We start from the raw sequence: 11,056 nt of genomic DNA, 5'->3' as shown, positions 1-11,056 counted from the left end.
GATTGATGGGCTTCAGAAGATCCATAGATGCCTGGAAACTGTAAAAGAAAATCTTCTGATGGCTTGCGCTTTTCTGGAGAGAGGGTCTGTAGCTTTCATCAAGTCTCTAAAGGCATTAATCACCCAAAAAGGTTAAAAACCACTGTTTTAGACTATATATTTTTAGACAACAACAATAATTGGTGTTTTTAGAATCTTGAAATTTTCAAAGCACTTTACTATCCTCTATCTCATTGTATTCTTATCAGTTTTGTCAGGTAGGTGTTACCTCCAATGATTGAAGGGAAAGCCAAAGAACAGAGAAGTTACAGGACTTTCTTTTTAGGAATCAGGACACAGGCTCTCAATGTCAATGTAACCCAGTGACCCTTTCCCCAGGTTTTTCCATCTGTCTATCTGGGACCCAGAATACACACAACTTACAGATGTTTCTATAAAAAGATGTGTGGAATAAGCCTAAATATCAATGCCTTCTCTAATTTTGTGATTTGTTTTTTCAAGAAGTAGGTCTCTGCTAATAGAATTTATCAGAAGATCACAATTTACTGACCTCATCACACTCATAAAATAAGAGTCATCCATCCCAATTATGGAGAAAAAGAGAAATAGCGTAAGTAACCAACTTGAAGCCAAACTCTTTCGGTAATGAACCTGAAAAAAGACTGTGCTCAAAATGAGTGAATTTCTCACCCCACCTTTTAGGACAGGTGATTAGCAACAGCTTCAGAGCACTTTGTTTCAGGAACTTTGCCTGAGTTCTCTTGAAGTGTTAGAGTCAGCACTCAGGAGGGTAATGGGGTAAGGAAGCAAGCAGGTAAGGGAATTAGCAGGCGTCCATGCTCCCTGCAGCACAGGTGGGTACAGGAAAGAAGATACTGCCGAGATGAGGGCCCACTCGGTACCACATTCATCTGACCCTGGGCCACGGTGGTAAAACCATCACTTGACAGGCCTCTGGGAGCTCTAGCAAGATGTCAGCAGCCCGGCTAGAGAACTGGTTGAATTGTACATATACCTTGCAAAACTGCATCCTTCCTCTTTTACATTCTGTGAGAATGTAAACAATTTACAACTCTAGTAGTGAAAAACAAACAGCAGGGAGTGCTTAAATGGCCCACAGCCTTGCTGTAAATTCTATTCATGATGAAAACATTTCCAAAAACAAGTCTGAGGCCAAATAACCACTCTCGCCATAGAGGTTGTCATAGGAAGACTTGCATATCGGTGTCCCAGGCAGAAATACATAGCACACACAAATGGGAACATTGCAATTCTTTACACAGGCGTGGGCAGAAGAAAACCAACAAGGATGGCGAAACAGCCCTGAGCTGGCAATAACTGACAGCCATTACCAAATCCTGGAGAGAGAGGAGTTGTTGTAGGGAGGGCCACCTGGCAGGAGCTAGAGAACAAGCCAGAGTAAACATCCTGAGCCCTCTGTCCTCCCTCCAGTCTCTGCCAGGACCTCCCACTGGCCAAACCAAGCTGGTGACCATAGGCTAGGCAGACACTGAAACAGTCCCTATAGGTCAGTCTGCCCCAGGGGCACAGAGCAAGGGGATAACAGGTCTGGAGGGACAAGTGGAGGTTCTCCAGCCAACAGAAATTCCAGTAGAGCAAAAGTAAAAGAATGGATATTTCCAGAGCTTTACTTGGAGGCAGCAACTATTGCCATTTTGAATCCCTTTGCCTAAGTAAAGACTACGCCACCCAAAGATAATGTATTTTGAGAAAATCTGAATTTTCCTTGGTCTACTACAACATGTTTTTATGCCAATAAAAAGGAATTATACTAATCCATTCTATAGCAAAACTCAGAAAAGATGGATGTCAGAGGTGGTACAGAAACATTCCAGTGAAATAATGGAGCATCATCAAGAAAAGTCTTCTTAAAGCGACAGGAAAAAAGTTTAAGTCCATAAACTGATAGGTTGTCTCTTTCACAGTGTCTCTTTGGAATGAAGTGACTTATTACAAAAGGGAAGATTTGTTGGAGCCTAGATTGAATCTAATGCCAGTCATCCTCATACGTTAAACAATTAAACTATATTTCCCCAGCTGGGAGATATAATAGACTTTTCTTTTATGATTTTGTCAGATGGGATAGTTTTGAGTCTGCAAGATTTCCAGCACTGAAATCAGGATTAGAGAAAAGGAATCTTTTATATTATTAAGTAGGAAAGAATTACGTTAAGAAGCCAGCTCTAACTCAATGATAAATACATTTCAATAAAGCAGAGAGATTCACAAATGACATGTAGCTTTGTGTTAACACAATATTCCTGAAAGCTTCTCTAATTATAAAGGAAAACCCCCCCACGAATAAAATATTAGCCGTCTAATCCCTGCGTCACCATGCACAAAGGAAAACTGACATCGTAGTGGCCCAGAGTCATTGGAACTGAAACATCACGTTTTCCTTGTGTGGCTGTGCTGGCAGACAACGTCTGTCACCATTAGAAGGAAAGAAAATGAATCTTCAAGAGGAAGGCGTATTCTTGCTTAAGGGCTCACAAAATAGACCTCCTTTATTTTTTTAAGCAAAAATACATTAGCTTTCCATCAGAAAGCTACTCATACTGTATAAAAACCGCCTGAGCCGATACTGCATTTTGGCATTTGGTCAACAAGAGAAAGATGTTTTCTTTGTTGGCAATTATTTTCAACAGAAAAAGAAAAACATAAGATGTCCACTTGGAAAGATTTTCTTTATAGTGCAGAACTTAAACTCATACCACGACAATCGACCCAGTACTATTATTTTCTTTCTCAAATGCAAGTTTTAAAAAATTATTTTGTCCTATAAAGCACAACAGTGAAATCTTCTTTCATTTGACTGCTTGTCTGTGCAATTCCAAAGCAGGTGAAATGGTAGACTATTGAAGTACACATACAAAAATAATAAAGATGACAGAATCTAATTCCCCATTGGAGTTTTTCATCTGAATTTTAAAAAGTTAGGGTGAGAACACCCAAGAATGTAGCTTTTCAAGGCCCTAGGACTTAGGTATTGATTTATTTTCCTGAGAGTTATAGCCTTCATTAACTTAAAAAGAAAATGAAGCTGGTGAGTGTGGCAGAACTTGCTAGAAACTCTCCCCAACATCTATTCTCTTCTCCCTCCCAAGCAACAAAACGTCAGTTTCTAACAAAACCGTTACCCAGCTCGATGTTTTTATTGATTTTCCAAGTCTCCATTATAGTTGGATGTGGCCATGTGACTAAGTTCCAGCCCATAATGTTATATACGGATATAACATTATACATACATACATATATATATATATATATATATATATATATATATATATATATATATATATATATAAGTGTTGTGAGGGATTTTATGGAAATTTTCCTTAAAAGGCAGGGAATGGGTCATTCTGCTCATCTATCTTCCTTCCTAGGGTATGGATGTGATGGCTGAATCTCCTGTGGCCATCCTGAACCATGAGGTGATTTTGAGGACGGTAGAGCAGAAGGTTGGGAGCCTGAAGCCCTGATGATAGCCTGGAGCCATTACACAGGCCGTGCATGGACTGCCTTACCCCAGACATCTTGTACATGGGAAAGATACATCTGTCTTATTTCAGCCATTGTTATTTGGGGATTTTCTTTTTCAAATACCCTGTTAAAGTAACACTTCCCTTCCTGACGTGGAGGAATTGCTTTTTCTTTCTCCTCATCCTGTGGCTTTACATTTTTATTACTTAACACTCTGCTTTTGTGAGAAGAAACCCTGCTGAGCAACCAAAAGAATGAGGGGGAAAAAATCATTGCAGGATGATGCTAATCCTAATCGTCAGGAGATGCCAAAGATAACTTTCCCAAGTCTCCAAAAATATGACAGTCAATGAAGTATCTGCTTCAAAGAAAACTGAGTTCCTGAAGATTACAGGGAAAAAAAGGGTTTCTAACCAGTATATTTCTTTTTAATTTATTTATTTATTTTCGGCTGCATTGGGTTTTCGTTGCTGCACATGGGCTTTCTCTGTGGCGAGCGGGGGCTACTCTTCATTGAGGTGTGCGAGTTTCTCATTGCGGTGGCTTCTCTTGCTGCGAAGCACAGGCTCTAGGCGTGCAGGCTTCAGTAGTTGTGGCTTGCAGGCTCAGTAGTTGTGGCTCACGGGCTCTAGAGTGCAGGCTCAGTAGGTGTGGGGCATGGGCTTACTTGCTCCACAGCATGTGGGATCTTCCCGGGCCAGGACTCGAACCCATGTCCCCTGCATTGGCAGGCGGATTCTTAACCACTGCACCACCAAGGATGTCCCAGCATATTTTTAATATGACATTTCCAATGTTTAAAACGACTTTTACTAAAATTGAATGTTATGCAAGCAAATTCTGACTGAAAAGGTGGTGTTGCAAAACACTTACAAATCCTTAGGACCCTGATTGGTCCTTAGGTAGTATTTATAAGGAAGAGAACACAGAGTGAAGGACAAGTGTATTACCTAGACTCTCCCTCCCTCACCTCAGGTGAGGTAACCTGCTCACTTTCCCAAACCCCAGCATCTAAAATTCTAACTCTAATTCATCCATCCTCTGTCTGTGCCACCCCTACTGACACTTTGTTTCCCTCTTCAATCTCTCTTCTTACCACCTACCACTAACATTCCATACTTTTTTTTTTTTTTTTTTTTTGCGGTACGCGGGCCTCTCACTGTTGTGGCCTCTCCCGTTGCGGAGCACAGTCTCCAGACGCGCAGGCTCAGTGGCCATGGCTCACGGGCCCAGCCGCTCCACAGCATGTGGGATCCCCCCGGACCCGGGCACGAACCCGTGTCCCCTGCATCGGCAGGCGGACTCTCAACCACTGCGCCACCAGGGAAGCCCATATTTTTTTAATTTATGCCTCTTATTAGTTGCCTATGTCCTGTGCCAGATGGTAAGCTCCATGAGGGCAGGGAGCTTTTCTTGTGTTTGTAACCCTTACATGTAGCAGAGTGCCCGGCCCATAGCATTTGCTCAATAAATGTATAGTGTACTATAAAAAGGAGGACTATGAAAACAAACCTGCTCTCTAACTGGATTGTAAGTGGATTGTAATCCCCGCGGTGGGTAGAACATCTAGGTTCATACAGCTCCAGCCCAGGGAGGCTTCAGCCGCAAAGGGACTTGGTGGCCTGGGTGCTGCCTGGCCTCAGGGTGAGCTTCAGAGCGTGCAGCCGAGGCATCACCAAGGGCCACACGCTCAGGAGGTCCCATACTTGGGGTCCAGCGCTCCACGGTTGCTTGCCCTCTTGAATTTATTTCTCAATAATTTTATCTTTGAATTTCTGTTTTGTAAGTGAAGTTTGATGGGTCAATGGAGCATATGCACCAGGGCATCAGAGCCTGGGTTCACCCAGGCTGTCACCACCCACCACCTCCCTGCCCCCGCCCCAGAATGGGGGCTCAGCTGCCCACTCTGGTGCTGTGATGCAGTAACCACAGTTGCCCTTGCTCCGGGAGGCGTCCTGGGCACAGGCATCTGGGTGGGTCACGCACACCCATGTGCCAAGTCACCAGGCAAGATCCCAGGCGACACTGGGATATTGCATTTACCCCGCAAATATCCTCAAGTCCGAGAGAACATGACATTAAATAGCAAATAAAGAACACCATGACAGATGGAGAAATCTCAGGTGAAGAAAGGAAAGGCTTTTTTTCTTGCTTTTGAACAAGGATCCCCATATTTTCATGTTACACTGGGTCCCACACCTGACACAGAAATGAAAGAGGCCAAGGAAGAGACTCTACCCCAGGACCTGTGTCCAAGCCTACCTCGCCTTGGTGCAGGAGTGCCAGGTTCTCCTAGATGCCCTTGAGGCACTGCCCACCCCACCCCTGCCTATGTCCACCAAGGGATGCTGAGTACTGGAAACAGAGCCATTAAGCCCTTTCTGGTCCCAGATTCAAGTCAAGGGACCCCTCCATCATCCATGCCTCAGGTTCACCTTGATGCTCTTTTGAACCAGGCCACGTGTAGATGTAAATGCTTGGAGGCAGTAGTGATCAGGTAACAACAAACTCTCTGGGGATGGGTGCCCTGCTGTGTAATGTTTGCTGATTGCCGTGGTGTACACATTCCCACCAGGGCCAATGTTGAGCTACCAATATTTGGTAACCAGCTGGCAAAATTCTAGAAAATGGAACAACTGGCTCTCATAAGCAGCGCAAGCAGACTGCTGCATATTACTGCTTGGAGGGAAGAGGAAAGAGAAAACTCTGTGATTTCATCTGTCATCTGGAACAACAGGAAACATGCAATTCAAGGGAAAAAATCTGAAGAACCCGAAAACGTGGGAAATAGGCTCAAAGTGATTAGGATAATGTAAATGAAAGCCAAGAGGAGATATACCACTTTAAAAAAATCAGATTGAGGGCTTCCCTGGTGGCGCAGTGGTTGAGAGTCTGCCTGCCGATGCAGGGGACACGGGTTCGTGCCCCGGTCTGGGAGGATCCCACGTGCCGCGGAGCGGCTGGGCCCGTGAGCCATGGCCGCTGGGCCTGCGCGTCCGGAGCCTGTCCTCCGCAACGGGAGGGGCCACAGCAGTGAGAGGCCCGCGTAACGCATAAAAAAAAAAAAAAAAAAAAAAAAATCAGATTGATAAAAATGTTAATTCTCAAGTTTTGGTGAGACTGGGGGGAGTGTCACTTTGTCCAGGCACTTTGCAGATCAATTTGATAGCATTCAGTACAACTGTAGAAGGATATAAGCCCAGCAGTTCCTCCTGTGGGCAGCTGAGGGCAGTTCCCACGTGTGTACGGGATGTCCCCTGCGGGATTATGATCATGAGCTCCAGGACCCATCCCCAGCTTCAACAATTACCAACTCATGGCCAGTCTTATTTCCATTTTATCCCTATCTGCTCTACTTTCCATATCACTTTGAAGTAAATCCCAGACCTCGTATCATTTCATCCATAAATATTTCTGTATCTCTGAAAGTTAAAAAACAAAACAAAGAAAAAGCCTGGAGTAGGCTTTTGTTGGGTATGGGGAAAGAAATCCCAGCAGAGTAACCAAGGAAGGGCAGATAAAAAGGCAAACGTACTTTTATGAGCCCTCTGGAGTCTGGTTAGTTTAAAAGTAATGTTTCAAGTGCCTTCCCTGAGGAAATTGTCCCTGTTCCCTACCAGAAACAGCAGGCTGAAGGGACAGCCTTCTGGTGCTTGGCAGATTTTGAGGTCAAATTGAATCTGTACTAGCTAATCAGCTTACTGGATAATAAACTAAGAACTGACATTTGCATCATACTTACAAAAATCTCCAGTGCAGGGGGTTGGTTCATATTACCCTAGTGGCTCCCTTGAATATTCACTTTATCATCATTATTTAAAAATATGTGCCTGATTAGTTATACCCAGTAAATACAAATATCAAATGTGTAAATAACCACATGAGAGATCTTTAAAATGACAGTGGCCTTGCCAAATTCACTCTCAGCTCTAAAATTTTGTCTCAGTGTATTATTACAGACTGACAAAAAGTCATGCTAATAGCAACGATTTTTCCAGGTTGTTTACCAGCATTAATCAAAATAACTCCCCTTTCCAAGTTGCTGCTTTGGTCTGTGCTTTGTAGAAGGACCTTTAGAATTTTGTTTTAATCTGAAAATAAATCGGCCAGAGATTGAAAAGTAGAAAAGGAAAAATAGGAGAGACTTCTACATTTTAAGAGATGCTGTATCAAAATTTTAGTAAAATGCTCTGTACATTGTTTCAGTTAAGGGCTAGAAAATGTCCAGAATACAATAGAAAACATTATCTCCACATGGAATATGGTTTTATAATTCCTACACACTACAGGTACTTCCCCCAAATTATTTCCGTACTCGCTTTCACTCAGTAAGAATCATTACTCATTAGATTTGACTCATTAGATTTTAAGCAGTAAGCAGCTGGCGGGGAGGGCAGAAGAAAGTTAGAAAGTGCAAAAGAACACTGTGATTGGATTTTTTTTTTTTCCTGAATTCTGATTAGGACATTCTGAAAGCCCAGGGATCTGGTTAGTTTTTCAGTAACAGTAAGTCAGCACCTTGTGCTGGTACCAGATTGAACCTCCGTCTAGTGCAATGGCAAGGCTGAAATGAAAGCCTGGGATGCAACATTGTTAGATGATAAAAATCAGCTACTCTGAGAGCAAGAAGGGCAGAACTGTGGCGTCCACATTGACAGAACGAGAGGCATTATCCTCATGGAACTGTCCCTATCATGCCTCCAGCCCTTAACATCGTAACTTTCCTCTTGATAATCTGTGATGCCCACCCCAGTTCTGTAAGTCCACAAACATTCTCTTTATTTTTAAATTTTTTATCTTTCGACCACACCGCGCAGCTTGTAGGATCTTAGTTCTCCGACCAGGGAGAACTGGGTCCCCGCAGTGAAAGCTCGGAGTCCTAACGACTGGACCGCCAGGGAATTCCCAACATTCTCTTGATTGATTCATTTAGTTTACTTATAAAGACATTGCTTCATTTCAGATTTTTAACATGACATTTAAAGCCAGGATAAAAATCATATACTTTATGGAAATAGATGTTTGTCATGTACCCTGGTTCATCTCTTAGGAGTAGGGAATGGGACTGCTGTTGACTCTCCCTTCACGGTTTCTGCCTGGACAACAGGACAGTGTGATGGTCAAGAGCCTGGGCTCTGGATCACCTAACACCAGCTTATGATATGCAGCCAGACGTCGCATCAAGCAGCCTCTGTTTACTCATCTGTAAAATGGAATAGTAAGGCACCTACCTTGTAGGGTTGTTGTGAAGACTACATGGGAGAATGCATGTCAGCCTTACCTTAGCATCATGATGGAGAAGCCAAACACGAGAGGGGCTGTCCCTCAGAGAAGCTGCTTCAATTCCTCCTCAAGCCCAAACTCCACCTCCAACTCCTCTGCCCAAGGGCCAACCAACCACTTTTCTCTAAGCTTCTTTTATAAAATAAGTGGGTAAGACAAGATCATATATAAATTCCCTTCCAGACATAAAATTCTATCAACTCCTTTTGAAATGATTGACTCACCGTCCTTTGTTTTTAACAAAACAATGCAAAATCCTATATCAGAGCCCCTCCTTCCTTACATGAAACCTACACATGGGAAGCCCACTCCAAGGGCTCTAAAATGAATTAACCCAGAAGGGGCTGCTGGATCTCTTGATGAAAAACAGGGTTTCTGTTCATGAAGCCAGGAGGAATCATCCTTTGTTTTATCCAGTGAAAAAGGATTTTTTTCAGGAAATTGCCATCGTGACCTGTGAAAATCCACTGTTATCAAATGTGGGCGTGGAATGGACAGTTTTCCCAAGAGGCATAAAGTGGGTAAACCCATGTATCCATCAGCTGTTACTTGTACCACATTTGACTGTTTGCAAAGCATTTTCACAACCATTATCTGACATAGGAAATTCATCCTGAGTAAACCCTTTTTCAGAAACTCAGCTGTCCTGGAGAATATGAGGTCCTCTAGTCCATCAAAGTTGAAGCCCCTCAACTGGGGGTTCCACCAAAAGATGATCACGACAGTTTTTTTAATTTTTGATTTTTATTTTTGGCTGCGTTGAGTCTTCGTTGCTGTGCGCAAGCTTTCTCTAGTTGCAGCGACTGGGGGCTACTCTTCGTTGCGGTGCGCAGGCTTCTCATTACGGTGGCTTCTCTTGTTGCGGAGCACAGGCTCTAGGCGAATGGGCTTCAGTAGTTGTGGCTCGCGTGTTCTAGAGTGCAGGCTCAGTAGCTGTGGCGCACAGGCTTAGTTACTCTGCAGCATGTGGGATCCTCCCAGACCAAGGCTCGAACCCGTGTCCTCTGCGTTGGCAGGTGGATTATTTAACCACTACGCCACCAGGGAAGTCCGATCACAGCAGTTTTTGAGAACACAATTTCCATCTACATCGTTGAATGTTTTATGTGTGTGTGTGTCTGTGTGTGTATGTAAGATGCCATATTTAATGGAGTTTAAGATGTGCTTTTTTTCACATTTAATGTCTTTGAATTCGGATGCATCTCGTAATGGAATCTTAGCTTTCTGTCTTAACCCTGTGTATTAGGCTCAATAATGTCCCCCCAAAATTCACATCCATCTGGAAACTAGGAATGTGACTTTATTTGGAAATAAAATATTTGTAGATTCAATCAGTTACGATGCGGTCATACTGTATTAGGATGGCCCTAAAGCCTACATGACTGGTGTCCTTATAAGGAGAAGAGAGGACAGACACAACGAAGACAGAGGAGACACAAGGAAGAAGACCATGTGACAACAGAGGCAGAGATTAGTGCTATGTCTGCAAGCCAAGCAACACCAAGGATCGCAGGCAACCACCAAAGGCTAGGAAGAGGCAAGGACTAGAGCCGCTGTAGGAAGCACGGTCCTGCCAGCACCTTGGTTTCCAACTGTCTGCCTCCAGAATAATGAGAGAAGACATTCCTGCTGCGTTAAACCAGTGTGTGGTGATTTGTTACGGAAGCTTTAGGAAACTAATATAGGCTGCAAAGTATGTACACTTATGCATGTATGCACACCCATACACACACACAATATGCACATAGGTTTGGTTGGGTTTCACTTTTTTTCCTCATTTACATGAGAAGGAGGAAATGAAGGAACAGCCTCTGAGCTGCCAGGTGGGTGCTGTGTGAGCCGCCCTCGCAGAGGCCAGGCCAGCTCGTGGAACTTCTGCAGCCCCCTGCCATCATCACCCATTTACAGACAAGGACTCTGCGCACAGGGAGGCTATGCTGGGCCTGACCATTAGGCGAAGCTGGCATGGAGAAAGTCATGTATCGTGAAACGAAAGGGCGTACTAGGCAATCACGACATCCGTCTTCTCCTACAAGGCAAATGGTTAGTGTCCCAGAAATTTTTCTTAAATTCAATTTGTTCACTGCTCTGAAATTGTCTTAAATGATAAACCTTTGCCTCCTCTGCCCCAGCAGTCCGAGGGAAGAGTCAAGAGTGTGGGCAGCAGTAGCAACTGGAACAAACCATCCTTGGGTCTGAGCTTCATCTGGGATTCCCGGAAAACCTCAAGAGGCCAAATGCCCCCAGGTCTCTCTTGCTAACAAGATCC

This window comes from Phocoena sinus, chromosome 16 (genome assembly GCF_008692025.1).
Source record: "Phocoena sinus isolate mPhoSin1 chromosome 16, mPhoSin1.pri, whole genome shotgun sequence".
Classification (NCBI taxonomy): domain Eukaryota; kingdom Metazoa; phylum Chordata; class Mammalia; order Artiodactyla; family Phocoenidae; genus Phocoena; species Phocoena sinus.
The sequence above is the reverse complement of the archived record's forward strand: the minus strand, read 5'-3'. Positions refer to the sequence as shown.